The sequence below is a fragment of the Diceros bicornis genome, chromosome 6 (genome assembly GCF_020826845.1).
Source record: "Diceros bicornis minor isolate mBicDic1 chromosome 6, mDicBic1.mat.cur, whole genome shotgun sequence".
In the NCBI taxonomy this organism is placed as follows: Eukaryota; Metazoa; Chordata; class Mammalia; order Perissodactyla; family Rhinocerotidae; genus Diceros; species Diceros bicornis.
Window position 1 is genome coordinate 93,099,760 of NC_080745.1, and position 17,871 is coordinate 93,117,630.

Consider the following 17,871-nt stretch of genomic DNA (forward strand, 5'->3'; position numbering starts at 1 on the left):
GAGGGATGCGATGAAGACGTTAACAGGTGAGTGGTAATGCCCGTTTCATGTGTCAGCACCAGCACCATTTCTCCGTACCGGGCTACAGGGAAGATAAAGATGCCTTCCTGCTTTCCTTGTTGCTCAGACAGATACAAACGGACCCTGTGCTGTTCTCACGTTCTAGTCAGAGAGCAAGGCACAATGATCATTCTGGCTAGGTTATAAGAAAAAAGAAAGCATTTCAGTTCTGCAAAATAGAGATTGGCTTGTCCATCATTTTATTTGGGGTATGAGGAAGCAGAGGTTAAGAACAGGACCATGAAAAGGTCCCAAGTGAGTCCCTAAACTGAGATTATGACCCAGCCTCCCCAAACCACCCCGGCCAGTGGCCTTCTCCGTGTGGGCACACAATCCATCTGCAAACATACTCGCACTGCCGAGTTCCCCATAAGGAAGAACGCAGACTTTCCTATTTAAAAAGTTGAAGGCGAGCCGGCACTTACACACAAAGTTTTCTCTTGGCAAAGGCAACCATCGTTGTGGGCAAAGCGGGTTCCAGAATGGTGGCTACTGAGGCCTCTCTGCCCTGCCCTGCTGTCCAGGATTGGACTGCAGGGACGCAGTGAGGTACCTCTGGAGATCCAAGAAGGAAGGTCCACGGACCTAAACGAGAAAGACAACCAGGCTTTCACAAAACTAGGCCTGTCTCACATTCCATGAGCATGAGCGAATGAATCCCACATCCAGACGGGGACGTCCGAGGAGGAGAGTGGCCGTGGACACCAACCGATGGAGAGCGTGGGGATCCCTTAGAGCTCAGACCAGCTCCGTCTGAGTGACGCTGCCCAGGACTCCTCTGACCTGGCTGGGCTCCCCAGGCAAGGAGGAAGAGACAGCAGACGCTCTGACTATTCTGCTCGCCCGGGGCTCCCCACCCCCAAACGCTGCAGCGCACCCCAACTGGAACTCACCTACCCTCCCCCACTGCCACCAGGGAGCCTCCCCTGAGAAAGGCTACACAGGCTCTGGAGGCTTGTTTTCAAGTGGATCTGTCATCACGACTCACAGGCTGTCTCGGCTCGTCCCAGCTGCGATGGGTCACTCTGCCCAGCTGTCCAGCTGTCCATTTGGGAGCCATCCACCACACTCACTGAAGCATCCCCTGCCCACTTTTTTCTAAGAGGAAAGTCCCCCGGCCTGCGCAGTTCAGATTTTTCCCTTCTGATTGTCAACGATCAGCACCAGAATCTTAAGAACGTCTCTGTTCAAACCTGACAAGCATCATCTTCCTCTCCTTCATTGCTTAAACCACCCTTTTCTCAGTAAGGCAGGCTTCATTTTCTCCCCTTTCTAAAAACGGTATTCCAAGTCTTCCCCTAAATTATTTAAAGAATCATTGTCATCATCTTAGGGACAGAAATAAACATTTTCTCTCTTTTTCCTCTTCCTGAGGGAAGAAGTCTTAGAAGAGGCAAGATCTGTTTTCGAGGACACCAAGAAAGACATCATGAAGAGGGGGAGGGTGTAGGAATGGAACAGGCAGGCAATGGTGAGATTCTGAGGAGAGGAGGGAGGCTGGGAGGGGGTCAGAGGAGCAGGGGCTGCGAGGAGGGGGCTGGATCAGACGGGAGCCTCGCTGCACCCCAGAGGAGCTGGTCCCCGGTACACTGGCAGACCTGCCTTCAGGGTGGGGCCTGGAGGGGCCGCAGGTGCCTATAAACTGACACGTGTCAGCCAGGGTCAGCTGGAGTCTCTCTGATGCGGGCCATGCCCTCTTGTCTGTACTCAGGATTCACTTCCGCTCTGCGTGTGGTTGGGTGGAGTCTTCCCTTTGAAGAGCGGACAGGACAGGGCTCCCTATTTCTCCTTCACCCCCTCTCCATGGCCCCTCACAGCTGCATGGGACCAGCTGAAATCCCAGCCAGGGGCCCTGGGCCTCTATCCCGCGTGCTGCTTTTACTCTCTGGCTTCACGGCCACACCTCATCCTTTCTCCAGTGGCTCTGAGCCCTCTCAGTCTCTGGGGCTCCAGACCCCTCTGCTTTACCCCGTTTCAGATGCAGTCCCTGCGGGGCCCAGGACTGGGCTTAGTGCCTTCACTTCCTGCGTGGAGCAACTAGAAGCTGAGACTTCCATCAGGCCCAGCATCCTCACCAGCCTGCGCTGCCCAGTCTTCGAGGAGCCTGCCTGGTTGGCACTCTCTCTGGTTCAGAATCATAGTCAGACACACGGGTGGGGCTTCCCTGGTGCCCACCCTGAAGGTGAGGCGTGGGCAGAGCAGGAGGTCTATGAGGTGCAGCCGGCCCTGTCTGAGTGGAATGCATGTCGGCCGCTTGGTCATCTACTTACTCAGCAATGTTGCACCCCCTCCCCCTACCCAGAGTCCTTGTGCTTACCTTGTGGGAGAAGCCATGTGTTATGTGACTTTGTGACACCTCAACTTGGGGCACATCATTTCATAGGTCATTAATAACCAGAATGTTTTCCTAATCTAGGCTTGGCCAAGTATTTAGGCCAGATCAGATGCCCAAGAAATCAAGAGTCTGGCCACTAATGACATGCTCTTCTAAACCTCTCTTTAAAAACAAAGCTGCCAGGGGCCGGCCCGGTGGCGCAAGCGGTTGAGTGCGCGCGCTCCGCTGCGGCGGCCCGGGGTTCGCTGGTTCGGATCCCGGGCGCGCACCGACGCACTGCTTGGTAAGTCATGCTGTGGCGGCGTCCCATATAGGGTGGAGGAGGATGGGCACCGATGTTGGCCCAGGGCTGTCTTCCTCAGCAAAAAAAAGAGGAGGATTGGCGGATGTTAGCTCAGGGCTGATCTCCTCACAAAAAAAAAAAATAAATAAAAAAAAAAAACAAAAAACAAAACAAAGCTGCCAGCTGGTTTTAAATTGTATATGGCCATCAATTCTGACCAATTAAGAAAAATACTGAAAGCTGTGACAGCCCTATTGCCAGAATATGGGACGAATCTTCATTGGCTGGAGGATTAATAGAACCCTGACACCTGTCCCTGCCTCTCTCAGCCTCCTGAGCCAGAAAGCTGAAGTCCAAGCCAACGAGACACTTAGTGGGGCATCTCCATGTCTATTCAGGTAGCACCCTGAGTTTTTCTTTCCCTGTCACCCCCTAATCCTCTCCACGTCTGTCTTGACTTTGTAAGAGGTTGCAACACCAGGAAAAGAGGCAAGGGGTGACGTATTGGGGAAGAGCGTTGCATCCCGACAGATGATGTCCCCAAATAAGGTGCTGAGGTGAGAGGAAGACAGGATGATGTCCAGTAACGTGCTGGAGATGGTCTTATAAAACGAATTCTGTAGGGTTGAGTCAGAAAGCCAGTAGGCAGGAGGGGAGGAGACACATTTTTCACCCAGGAAGATCTGTCAGATGAATAACTGTTGAAAGACATACAAGATATACAAGTACAAGTCACCAAAAAAGGTTATCCCTAGCCAAAGAAAGGAAATGAGATCCTGAGAGCTTAGGCAACAATCAGACTTTTAAAATGCTTGGGCACCTTCCAATAGATGGAAAAAAAAAAAAATAGGGATCTTAGAAGCAAAAATAGAAGGAAAAAAAAACACTGAAACTAAGTTGAAATAAAGAGATAAAAAGAGATATAGAGGAGGTATCAACTACACATTGAATAGCAAAACTCATATCCATATTGGTGGTGAAAAAGAGCAGTTTGACTCTGCAGAAAAGTAAATCCTCGTGGTCTGCGGCTGAAACCCTGCCAACGCAGGGGAAATCATCAACATCACAAGTGAGGGCACTCTCCAAGTGCGAAAAGACCCCTGTTTGCACAATGAACTTTCATGTGCAAAGAAAATTCATGAAAGGAGGCCTTGATATAGAAATACTCTGGCAAATTTTTTGAGTAAATAAAAGAAGAAAAAAGAAAAAAATCACAGTCCCTAGACTGAAATTAAAATATTAAATCTCAAGGAACACACATGGAGCTGGCCTCAGACTCCCTGTTTTCAACTCTGCCAGAAGTAAATTCAGGTTTTATACCAAAATCCGTAAAAGTGCTGTGTTCCAAAACCTTGGTTTCTGGTCAAGATGTCCCATGTGTATGAAAAAAAGATGATGCTCAGAAAATACTGTCACCAATGTTCCCTGCTTGTGAAAGTTACTTGAAGATGTACTCTGGGCAGTTGACGGATGAACCAAACATAAAGGGCTAACGTGGATCTCGGCTAGACAACAGAGCCCGATGGCCTCCCCATGCAGTCCGGGGACTCAGCTCTGGAGTTCAGAGAGATCTCTAGGGTTATCTGCGGGTTCTCCCACCGGAGCACAGCTTTCACAGCCGTGCTTCCCTGAGCCAGGACTGTTTTATTTCTGCTTCTTTCTCTGTCCTGGGATACCTGCTGTTTTGTTTTTTTTTGGTACCCTTTGACCAGCATCTCCCCATTTCCTCCACCCCCTGCCTCTGATAACCTATTCTGTTTCTATGACTTTGACTTTTTTTAGATTGCTGATTTTATCCTCACAAGGAGTTTATTTGGGAATAGCCAAAAGAATTGGCAATTTGGGATGTGCATGGTATGGCAGATCCAGAGAACAAAGAAGACAGCTGCTTTTATGGAGAAAAAGGGGGAGAGCGAGGAGCTGTTCTAAAGCAAAGTTCACTTGGGGAGAGTGACAGTTCCGGGCAGCAACAGCTTCTCATTGGCTGAGCTGCGACATGTCTCATTGGCTGGGCTGTTGCCAGGTGGGAAGAGAAATCTTCCTTCATAGTAAAGCAGTTGTACTTCCCGTCAGAGATGCAAGCTTTTGTCTCTTCCTGGTTGGTGTAGTTGATGATGTGATGTGGGTTAGAGCTCCCCCTGTAGGCCTTCCTGACTCCAATTTAGTTAAGGTCTCTGTTATTAATTTCTACAGGATTCTGCATAGATCACACAGTATTTGTCTTTCTCTGTCTGGCTAATTTCACTTAGCATAATGTCCACTAGTTTCAACCACGTTGTCACAAATGACAGGATTCCCTTCCTTCTCGTGGCTGAATAATATTCCGTTGTATAGCTATGCCACATCTTTATCCATTCATCCATTGATGGACACTTAGGTTGTTTCCACACCTTGGCTATTGTGAATGATGCTACAATGAGCATGGGGGTGCAGATGTCTCTTCCAGATACTGATTTCATTTCCTTCATAATCCAAGAAGTGGGATTGCTGGATCATACGGTAGTTCTATTTTTATTTTTGGAGGAAACTCCGTACAGTTTTCCATACAGCTGTTCTAGGGTATCTGCATCTTGATGCCCTTCATCTGTGCCACCACTCGGGTAGACTGTCTCACCTGGCTGGTGGACTTCTTGGAACAGGACCCAGCATCTGACCTAGCATTTCTCAGTCTTGGCTACATACTGTAATCAACAGAGGACTTTACAGAACAGTGATACTTGGGACCTACCCCAGATTTTTGGATGCAATTGGTTTGGGGCACAGCCTTTGGGACACAGGACATTTTTAAGGCTCCCCACATGGTGCGAGCTGTTGTCCCCCCGTCTCCTGACTCCAGTCACAGAGCTTCCACACGCACTGGCTTGATCATTAGTAATCAGAGCCCCTGTGTACTATCAAAGGGAATCCATTTGTGCTGCTATCCCTTTGCCTTCTGGAAGCATACAATCTCCTCTATTTCATACCCAGCAGGAAAGGGCTCCCCCTCTTAGAAACTCCTATTTCCTAAAGGATCATAACATGGTGTCCTTCCCCTGCTGAAGATGTGCTTCCCTCACCTGAAATCACTGAGGCCAAAAGGGCTTTGATGGGCTGATTGCTTTTGAAGCCTCTGTTTTTGAAGCCTCTGATATCTGGCTGCCTGTGGTAGTTCCTCTGCTTGAATCTTCTCAGTCATTCCTGGGGCTCTAGACCCGGTGACTCAGCGCTGGTTGGAGATGTTTCACGGGTGGACAGGGAGAGGAGACGTCTTTTTTCTTCTCTCAGCAGCAGGCTCTTTGCACAGCGTGACAGGAAGACTCCTGTGCAGAAACGTCCCTGGTGGATCTTGGAGGGCACAGCGCTGAGGGAGGAGAGGTTCTGTCATCCTCAGAGGGCTGTGATCTGCATAGTCCTGGGGTGATCCCTACGCCTGGCATGAAACCAGAGCCATATTCTTACTAGCTCTGTAAGAAAAAGAAAAAGGTAATCCAAGCGTTCTTATTTTCACTTATTAGACACAAGACAGACATCGGCAGGGAGTAAATCCTGGCAAAGCATTTGGTGGAAATACAGATTCCGCTTGTCGAGCTGTTTGAGTCCTAGAGATTTAGCGTGAGGACTTCTTTAACTCTTCCGTGAATGCCTCCGAAAGCTCTCGGGCCAGCCTGGCCACACTGCAGCCATTTGCATCCTGGCTTTGCACAAAAATATAATCTGGTCTCACAGTCAGGTTTGAAGGCAGCATACTGAATTGCACATCTTTTCAACAAATCCCGTTTGTCTGAGCAGCCCAGCAAGTGTACACTTGTCTCAGGTACCCTCCTGGCAAAGTGATGCTGTGGGTACCAACAGGAGGAAGGGCACAGCTCTGCCCTCCCATGTCCCAGGGCCTCTCCTCATAGAATGTCTGGATTTCTGCTGTCCCTACTGCTACTAGTTATGAACCTGTTAGGGACTTAGAGTGATCACGGGTGGTGACGGGAAGAAGCTTGAGCAAAAATTGTCAGAATACACACCACGAAGCCCTTTTTTCTTGTCTCCTTTGTCACAGAAGCAATGGAGGATGTGGATTTCAGTTTATGTCACCCCAGAAGTGGCCTAAGAGAGTTTCTCAGAGCTACCATCTCAGTTCTTAAAACGAGTCTCCATCTTATCACATTGATTGGGCCCTGTTTTCGAGCACAACAAGAAAAAGACAATAGACCTATGTTCTAATGGAAGCCCCTGGATCCTCAGCACTTTGTAAGTTCCCAAGGCTTGTTGCAGGAATTCCGTTTTCCCTCATTCGTCCTGAATTATTCTTGGCTGAGAAACTTGCAGCAAAAAAATCCATTTGTTAATATCTTTTTCCCCCATTGCCTCCTACCAACCCATTCTCTGCCAGTCTAACAGGTAATTCCATGCATATCGGCCATCCGTACCAGATGAAATAAGAACCTGTCCTGAGAAAGATTGTTTTCTTTGAATTAATCAATAGGTTATTTAGTCATGAAGTTAAATTACCTGTACCTTGACTTTGAGGTACTAAAATATAGAGTGGTTTATATACGCTGGAAATGAAACACATAGAGACTCACAAAGTAACATGTCTAAACCAAAAGTTTTGTGATAAATGAAAAGAACAAAATTAATTCGATATTTATGGCTATTATGAGTCTGTTTTGTGCTGCCAGGCACGAGGAGAGAAATCAGATTTATGCTCCAGAGAAGAGGCTGAGACCCCGTGGAGGCCTTGAAGACTCATGCTCTGCTCTCACTGAATCGGGAGCTTGGACAGGTGCAGGGAACGGGACAATGCTTCCCGGGAGCCTGACGTCCAGAGAGGCAGCTGCCCTCCCCTGAATGCTCAGGGCGCCGGGGGTCAGGGCAAGGTGACAGCAGCAAACTCCCCGGCCTGTACTCACTCCGTTTATCCAACCCCGTGTTTACAAAGTGCTGGATAAACCATCGATTAACTGTGCCCTGCACACCAGTGTGTTCCCACTGGCGTCAAAGAAGTCAAGTGTTGGAGGTGGGAGCTACAGTTCGTCAGGTGCGATGTTCCCCGTGACCTGGTCTGGTTCTCTTAGCAGCAGGAAGAACAGAGAGAAATATTAGAGAGGGGAAACTGAGGCTGGGGGTGTTCAGAGATTTTCTCAAGGTCTCAGCGTGACGGAGCTGGAACATGCACCTCACTCTATTAGCCCCAGATCGTGCAGACAATGCCTGTGGGTTTTGATTAAATCCTGGGAATGACTTTAGTGCTTAAATACATGGTGAGAATTTGAACTAGACTGTGATTCCTCCAAGGGGCAGGGACTATTTTGTTCATTTTTGAATGCTAGACCCTAACAGAGGGCTTACTGCAAAATTCCATGCAAATTTCTATTTTGTGCATTGCTCAGACCACGTGAAAAGCCCTTTTGGTTGGCATCATTTGCGGTGTCTCCAGTGTGTCCGGATGGTCATCGAGCTGCTTTGCCTTGAGAGAGGCAGAAAGTGTGGTCCCTTTAGGAAAGGACCTCCTGCCCCTATTCTTAGATGGGACAGGCTCCCTGGCTGATAAACGCATGAAAGGATGCTCAACATCTGAGAGACACAACACCAAGTGTGGAGAGGAGGGGGTCTGCAGGATTCCCGATCCTTTGCTGGTGGGGGTATTTAATTAGCACAATTACTTTGGAAAACAGTTTGACATTATCTCCTAAAGTGAAACGTTCATATGTTCTACTCCACAGACATTTCACTCCTAGATAAATACCCGCGGGAATTCCTGCCTATGAACACGTGGAGACACACATTAGTGTGCTCTTAGCAGCACTGTTGACAACAGCAAAACCCTGGAAATAAGCCAAATGCTCATCAGTGGTAAAATGGATGACTATACTGTGGGATAAGCATACAGGAAGATAATTTCTAGCAATCAGAGTGAACAAATGCAATACATCACCCAATGTGGCTTAATCTTAGCATTATATTAAGTGAATGAAGTCCCAAAAGGTTACGTGCACGAAAATACCATTTTTATAAAGTTAAAAATAATAAAAATAAAACGTAATTTTAGGAAAAATATATAAAAACCAAAACAAAAAACAAAAGAATTCTTTTGTTTTGGAAAACAAAGGAATGATGAATGTAGGATTGAGGATGTTTACTTTGGGTGGAAGGAGGCAAGGGAGGGGATGGAGCCACCATACGTTGGAGGTAGATTTTTTTTGGTCAAGATCCTAATTTTTGTTGGATAGGGATTTGCTTATAATATTATAAAAATAAGTAAATATACAACTAAAGGAGAGGCTACATGTTCTAATACAAGCTGACTCTCCTAGAGCCCTACTATGTACAGGGCAGTATTTTAAGAAATAATTTATTTGAAATCACAACTTTCTTATAAGGTACATCCTCTACATGTCAGACGAGGAGACAAGGCACTTTCTGAGTCCAGTCCAGAGCCTTGGGCACAACGCTCCTGCTGATCTGTAATTGACGGGCATCACCCCAGGACAGCACCGGAGAGGCAGAGGGGAGCGAGGAAAACAGGAAGAAAGCAAACAGAGGGGCTCACTACCAGGCTGGGCTCAGGCAGACAAGAGAACACAGCTGGGTGTTGATCATGGGTGCAGTTGAGGTGATTCCAACCGCATAGGCGGCTGATGAATCTCAGGAGGTACATATAGTGTATTGGGTTAATGCAGGAACAGAGATGCTTATTAACTTTCCTAAGGTCACACAGCCAGTAAGTGGCAGAGCCAGGATTTGAACCCAGGCGGTCTAGCTCAAGAGTCAATAGCCTTACCCACTGCACTGTTTTGCCTCTGGAATGAAGTAGAGATCTTCCTTCCCTGTCCAGTCAATGACTCCATCAGGCGAAAGCTAACTGTGGGGCCAGCAAGGTAGAAAAGCCTGCCTGAGGAAGAGCAATGGGCTTTGTCTTGATTCCTGGGCATGAAGACACAATAGAGTTTCCGCCAGTGTAGTTTTCTTCTTTGCTTCTCTTTCCCAGCACTTGCTATGCACCAGTTTAGCAATCACAAACAATACTGCAGTGCTCTGTTCTGTCTGTTCTCCCAGGTGGACCAGGCTCTGTGGCTCCGTTTTGTGAGCACGGTGGTTTGTACATGGGTGAATGGGAGATGGATACCTACATTTCTGGAGCAGATCCGGGATGCCACCATCTGTGGCAGCAGATAGCGGGCTGCAGAGATGGCTCCAGGAGCGAGGATGCCACAGCCAGGCAGGCTCGCCGTCCAGCTGCCTGAGATGAGGCTTCTCAGGCTGTGACGTCCAGATTAAAAGGATGGCTACACACTGGCGCTTCTATCTCTCAATGCTGCAGCCTGGAGATTCTGAATAATCCTCCTCCTTCAATATGGCTAAACCTATTGGACAAAATATAAACAAACAAATCTTCCTGTGCACATCACGGAGTTGGCAAAGAAGTGAAGAAAATCCTCAGAGGCGAACACCACAGGAAGCAGGCCATCACAGAAGAAGTCAGCTCTGAGGCCACAGCTGCCCTGGCAACGTCTGCCAGCCCTGTGACCTTGGCACAGGAGACAGCAGACAGAACCCAGGGCCCAACCCACAGGACAAGTTTGATAGAAGCATCCTTCAGAAAGCCAGGAACTAGAAGGGCTGTCCTCTCAGTAAAAGAATTAACTAGAAAAAAATAGCCCACTCTTATAGGAAAGAATGCAAGAAAACCCACCCTGGATGGACAGGTGGCGGGAATCTCCTCTGGGATTCTGCAGCCACCACATCACCCACATGCTATGTAAGTCGTTAGCCTGAAGTTACACCACATGGGCCGTCCAAAGACGCACAAGCTGAGAAGTTGCTTAAAAGTGGTTGCAGGTGCTTGGCGCTCCCAACTGTCTGTCAATAACAGAAACAAATTATCTGGAGGGATGCACCTTCCACCCAGACTCAGAGTTCTCTCTACAGGGCTCCATCAAACATGAGCTTATAATAAAAAAAAAATATGATAAATGAAAATTACAAACCACATGGAGACAGGCACCAGGAGGAAGAGCTAACAAATACCAAAGAGAACTGGATTTGCAAAGCTTGCAGATACTGGAATTAGCAGAAACAGAATGTAAAACTTGACACGTTTCACATGTTTAAAGTAGTAAAGACAAAGGGGGAAAGTATTGGACAATGAGGAAGAAATTTTAAAAAATTAACAATGACTAGTCAAACTAACTAAAATAGAACTTCAAGTCATTTTAAAAATACTAAATATTAAAATCTCAGCAAATGGGTTAAACAATAACACGGAAAGAACAGAGGAGAAAATTTAGTGAATGAGAAGATGGATCTAAGAAATTATACAGAATGTACACAGGAGACGAAGGACTGGAAAGTATGAAGAGAAGTAACGAAAGCTAGAGGCTGGGGTGAGAACCACCTACCACGCAGAGTCAGAGATCCAGAGGGAAAGAGGCCACCTTTGTGGAGATAATAGCCATATTATTTCCAAGCTATTAAGAAATCCTGGCAATCACAAGTGTCTTCAAAGCAGGATGACTAAAGATGTCTCTCTCCCTCCCATCAAGTCACAGCTGAGAGAAACCACAGCTCATTACTCAAAGAGGAAAGCTTAAAGCAGCTAGAGAGAAACAGACCACAAAGGCACAGCAGTAAGATGGACAGCAGCCTCCACAAAAATGAAATCCAGAAGACAATGGAAAATATCTTCAAAGTATTAAGGAAAAAAACCTCATCTATTTAAGATTGTAGACACAGCAAATTCATTGTTTGATGAACTGCATTGAAATAAAAAATGTTGTCAGAAGAATAAAACCAGGAGAGCTTACTACCCTCAAACCCTAGTGCAGGGAACTCGAAGAGACACCCTGAAGGGGAAAGACCACGCTTTCAGAAGGACGATCTCAGAAGCAACAAGCAGTGTTGTGCAGCAAGACTGGTGAGTGTGGTTAGACCTAAATAAAGATGGACTGTGCAAAAATAGCAGAAATGCTTGATTTCTGGTAGTGAAACAGAACTAGAATGGTGAACAGCAACAGCGTATAAATTGGGAGTTTGATGAGAGTTCAAGTGTTTTAAGGACTTTGTGTTGCTTGGGCAGAAGATAAAACTATTGATTAACTTTAGTCTCTGTTCAGTCTGCAAGTTAAAATTCCCAGGATGACCACGAACGGACAGCAGTGGGCTATCGGTGAGGTTGTGGAGTGACAGTTCCTCTGGCCTCTGGGAAAAGTGGGGTAGCATGAGATCCAGAAAGGATGGCTGTGCACACGGAGGAGCCCTGCTCTTCTGGGGACTCCTGCAGAATGCAGCCGCGGGCTGTGTTGAAGACCACAGACAAGACCGGAATCTCCATCTTCACAGCTGTTGGATAAGCAGTGCTCCAGCACCTGTCAGTGGAGAGCAACAACAATGACCTTCCAGAATGGTCTGCTTGTCAGGGCTCTGGGGGGTATCCAGGGGAAGGCAGTGTGTGCCTTGGAGGAAACCTACACCCTTGTGCACAGAAGCTTCTACCACAGGAAGCACACGCCACTCCAACGAGACATATGTCTGGCATCTCTGAGACTATTACTTTTCTCACCTTGAGAATATAGCTGGGTTTTTTCTCCTAATATAACGGTAATGGTTACAGGTTATTCTGTAGCACGTCACCAGTTACTAAACTGTAAGACAAAAATGCTCTGAAATCAGAAGTTCTGCACTTAAGGCAGAACATATCCACCCCAGACCCTCTATTTCACTTCGGTGTTGGTTATTAATAACGCAGAGGATGGTGTAGGTTTCAGATTCTAAGAGTTTGTAAACTTCAAGGAGAGTCTGTCTTTCCTTCCTTCTATTGGAATTGTCAGCGGTGACTAAGGAAAGAGGAGATGGGACATAATAATAGTCTCTCACAGACCATCAATATAGACTCTGAAAAGGATTTTGTTTTGTTTTGTTTTTTATTCCTATAGTTAGAATTAGTCTTCTCTAGCTTTCTGGACCCTGAACTGTTGTGTCAAACCCTCAGGATGGCATTCTGGGGAAAGTAAACCTCTTTTGTATTCAACTAGGAACTAATCATCTCTAATTATTTTCAAAATTAATTTTCTCCCTAGAAATATTATTTATTTCTTCATATATCAAGCTGTCAATACAAGTGATTTGGAAACTAGAGGATTCAAGGAGTCTTAGCTTGGGGGAAAAGAGAAGTGGAATAATGTGAATATCGAGTCATTTTTGTGTCTGAGTCAGTAAGATTGAGGCTGCAAATAAAATGTCAACGCATTTCTGAGAAATGTTCCCTCTGGTCAGAAATGATGTTTTTATCTTTGACCAGCAAGCTACTATCTATAGGAATTTTATATATTTGAGAACAGACTCTTTTCAGTAAAATGAGGATAAGACTGGTTACATCTTAGCAGGTTGTGACTGAGATTAAATAAGCTCCTGTGGATGGAAAAGTGTGTAAATTTTAATTCTAAGTATCTGGTTTAATTTTTTTTGAAAATTTTGAACATGGTCATTGCCTGCAGCCACCAGAGCAGGCCTGAGAGAAGTGACATGGCAGAGCCAAACGCAGGAGGAGTGAGGGGGCGGCCAGAAGGTAATCAGAGCCAGAGACAAAGCATCCACCTCCCCCTGGACCGCGGGACCAGACAGGAGGCCAAGAGAGCCTGCGCTCCACACTCCACCGAGGACGGGCATCTGAGGGCCACAGCCTGGCTGCAGGATGGGAACCAGCCTGTCACGGCTGGCCTCTGCTATTGGTGGGTCAGGAATCAGGAGTCTGTAAACACCTACATGTTCATTTCTATTTGTGAATTTCTTCCATCTCTTTCAATGGGATTGCTTTGGGAGTGGTCCAACCTCACAGCAGCAGGATGAGTGAAAATAGCCCATCACCCAAGGAGGCCAGGCTGGCCCTGGGGTTGGAGGGGAGGAGTCAGAGCTGAATGAAGAGGCATCAGGTGATGAAACACTTCCAGAAGACTCTGACCCCCACCCCTACAGGTCCCTACACAGAGCCTGTCCTGAAGCTGGAGACCCGCCCCTGCCTCCCTGGAACTCCCATCCTGTGGTCCTGAGTCTGGGGCTACTCAGGACAAGCACAGTCCTGTTGTCCTTCAGACATCCTGGGCCTGCCCTCTTCTTTATCCAGACTCACAGCCCCCGTCCCCCACAATTCCATCAATCTTATGCATGGTTACCAGATCATTCTCAAGTATTACTCCCATAGACTTGGCACCAAGAACTCGAGGTAGTGCCTTTGCACGGTCTTCTCCGCACGGACGAGAACATGACTACAATCTGCCTAAGTCTGGAGTCTGCACCTCCATGAATGTCCTGTGTTTGTGTTGGGGAGGCCCAAAGCAAGCAGCGGGCAGAGATCCTGGTGGGAGAGCAGTATGCAGGAGCCCCTCGGTTGTCAGGAACCTGTTTATGGGAACGGAGGTTCAGGAAAAGAACTGTTTTCCCTGGGCAGAGCAGAGGTTGGGGTGTGAGTAGGTATGGGAAAAGCCTGGAGCTGGCAGAGTAGCCAGCCAGGTCCCGGGACCCAAGGCATGGTGGGCTTGGCTACAGAGCAAGGACTCAAGTTCTGAAAACAGACGTGAGATCCAGAGAGCAATGATGCCAGCTCTGTAAGGCTGACGCCTGGCCTTTTCTCCCATCTTGCCCCACACTAAATACCCCCATGGTGTAAGACCTAAAATTAGGTTTCGATAGTATGTGCTGCCCTGACATCTGAAACTGGGAGAGCCTTGAACAGCCTAACTGCAAGCTCTCCTCCCGACTCTGCTCTCACAGATAAGGTCCGTCATCCAAACAGCCCTCCTTATCAAACAAACCTAATGCAGTGCATGCTTGTTCCTGAGAGGTGAGTTTCAGGTCCCTGCCTTCCTGAAGAATTACACAGACAAGCCCATCACATCCTCCTGCAGAACCAAGGGCACCTCACCCTCTTGTGCCTACAAAGCCTGCCTCCCACAGTTCCTACAGGCCTACTCTGTCCCCCACTGCCACCACCACAGGACCCTGGCTGGCAAGCAGTGACCTCCTGCCCCCAGCTGAGAGTATGTTGACTAGTAAACAGCTGCCGGTCTCACCTGTCCAGCGTCAGGTGGGTGTTCAGCCAACCCCATAACCCTAGGATGGGAATTCCTCCCTCTCCAAAGAGGTGAAGAGGAAGCAATCGAAACAGCCCCCCGCCCTGCCGCTCAGCCCTCCCTCTTTCAGTGCCAAGCCTGACCCAAGACAGGAAGAATGGAAGTAGCTTAAGCCTGACATGTTGGAAAGTGACTGTTTTCTTTTCCTGATCTGGTTCTCCAGGTGGATAAATGGGCACTTGTTTTGTTCTTTAGCCTGGCACACATTTACCAGCCTCATTCTGGGGCCTGGGCCCTTTGTTCCCCAGACTGGGTTCTCTGCCTGGACAGACTGGCCCACAGCTGTCTCCAACGTGGGTCTCCCCAAGTAACTCCAGCCAGTGCCTGGAGCCCCTCCTCTGAACCCTGACCTGAGGCGGAGCAGGCCAACCTGCACACAGACCTGCCCCGGGTGGCCTGGCTGGCTAGCTGGCTGGCTGGCTGAGTGATGCCTGCTCCCGGAACCACAGGTGTCAAACTCCACCTGTTACGGTCTGAAGGTCTATGCCCCTCAAATTCATATATTGAAATCCCAACCCCCAAAAGTGATGCGACTAGGAGGTGGGGCCTTTGGGAGATGCTTAAGTCATGAGTATAGAGCCCCCATGAACAGATTGGAGCCCTTGTAAAAGAGGCTCCAGAGAGGTCCCTCACCCCTCACCATGTGAGGACACAGCAAGAGGGTGCCAGCTACGAACCAGGAAGATGGCCCTCACCCGACCATGCTAGCTTGGTCTTGGAGTTTCCAGCCTCCAGAACTGTGAAAAATGAGTTTGTGTTATTTATAAGCCACCTACTCTATGGTAGTTTTTTATAGTAGCACGAACAGACTGAGACACTACCCATCTTGAAGCTTCCTGAGGCTTGTCACTACACTGGGCTGGTTCTAACTGGCCCTCTGCCTCCCTGGGCTCAGGGATCCATGCTTCCTCCACTACAATGCACTTCCTCTGGGCCCCCAGCACCTGCCCACTTCCAAGCCCTGGGACCATGCGGTCTGCTCGATGATCCTATTCATAGGGCTCTGCTTGCACGTCAATGGCTGTTCCCAAGCTGCCCCACCCTGTATCTTATGTTCCCTGTGATTCAGCACAGGATGGGTCCAGAGTCTCAGAGCCCACACAGCCCGATAGTTCTCAGCAGCTCTCAAAGTGTCCCTGTTGAATGAGTGGCGATTGCTAAGTGGCAACGTTGGGTCAGCAGCTGCCCTCGGTAAGTCAGAGGGTGATTATTTTATTCCATTTTATTCCAAAAGCAAATGATACAATTCAATTTTCTTTTCATATGCAAAAATAATTTTATATCTTTAAATAATATAATCACTTAAATTATATTAATTGACTCTACAGGCAATTTTATTTTATAAATGTAGCAATTATTTTATACAAAAAAGTCAGGAAATATTCTAAAATGATATAAATTTATCATTATACTCGTGAATGACACAAATGACGCTTTTTAAAGTTCATATTTTACAAATGTTAAGGGGCATGGCCTATGAACATGTTTTTCGTACTTTATTTTAAGGTTTTTACCATCCAAGATTTAACAAACGAGTATTTAAAAAGGGACTTGTTTGGCCTTGGTTCAAGATAATGCGGATGACGGAGAATGTCTGATGGTGGGGTGAGGTTTCTTTCACTGAAAACAATGGACACTTTATTTGGATCACTTAAGAAAAAAGGAGATACATAGAACAGATTCTGGTGGCTCACTGCACCGGAGATGGACTGACCCACAGGCCCCTGGAAGGGCAGGTGTGACAGCACGGCTGAGATCCAGGTGGCAGGACCAGCTTAGGCCAAATCATTTCCCCGCCGTCATTTCCAGGGGAGGGAGCCTGCTTGGCCAGGCCTGTCACCCCTGACTCTAGGGTATGGCTCCTGAAGAACAGTCTCACCAAGGCCTCGGGGAATGGGTAGGACAGCTCCCCAGAGGAAAAGGAGAAGCTATAACCAGAAGATGAAGGCAGGGTCCTGGGCAGGCAAAGCCAACACATGTTCACTAATGGCGGATATTTCAGTGCTGAGGAAAAAGTGGCCTAATTCCAAGCGTTTAGACACAGGCACGTTGTCAATTTCAGATAAACAATTGATAATAGATGAGGTTATAGTAGATGAATCATCTTTTCAGAAATTTAGACTATAATCATAAGATATTGTGTTAAGAATACTTGTATTATAAAACAAATGTTTGGCGTAATTATAAAGATCATTTGGGGTGCTACATTTTCTTAGTTGTTTGATAATTTTCTGAGTTTGGATTCTCATATTCATCCCTAAATTATCACCTGGATAATCTGGCATTTTGTGAGATTAGAAGACAAATTACAACAATTCAACATGATGTTTAGAAGTTGAGAGATAAATTTTGTGAAAATGTGCCTAAAAAGATTCTCTGAGTACAGTTCTTGTCATTTAAATATTCATCTTATTCAATTAATGAACATCTTCTTAGTGCTTCCCATATGCATAGAACTGCGCGGCATTTTTTATGTGTCTATATCTGTTTATAGTTCTATCTGTCTACCAACCGCCTACCCCTCAACCTCTCTGACCTCCAGGTTGACTACCTGTTGGCACCAGAGACATATACTCTAACTGCTGAGTCAATTCCAATCCAAGGTGTACATGAGAAGGTCCCACAGGCAGAGAAAAATGGCAAATACCACGGAAGTGGGCAGACACCAGGGAGTTCTCTTTCACACGTGGGCTGCAGCAGATGTAGAGGACACCTGGGACTTGAGGGACGGTAGGATTTGGCCACACACAAGGGAGGAGAAGCACAGTGTGACCTGTGGCTTTGGGTGCGTGTAGGATGCAGCAAGAAGCCTGTCTAGTGCTATCCCTGGTCGTATTTTGGCATCCAATGCGGGTAAGACAGTTTGAAAAGACGGGGCTCGATCCTTTCCCTGAAGAGCCCCATTGCTCCAATGGGCATGTCTCAAAGAGTATGAAAACTTGCCAAGCTGAGGAGTGTCTGGAAAAAGCTTTTGTTTCAAAAGTTTGGGACCTAGATACCCAAGGAAAGGAAGCTGGAATGGGAGATCAAGGCAACGGCTGCCATCTCCTGTTTCCGTAGGTACAGAGCCTCAAAGTCCAGATACCTGGTGGACA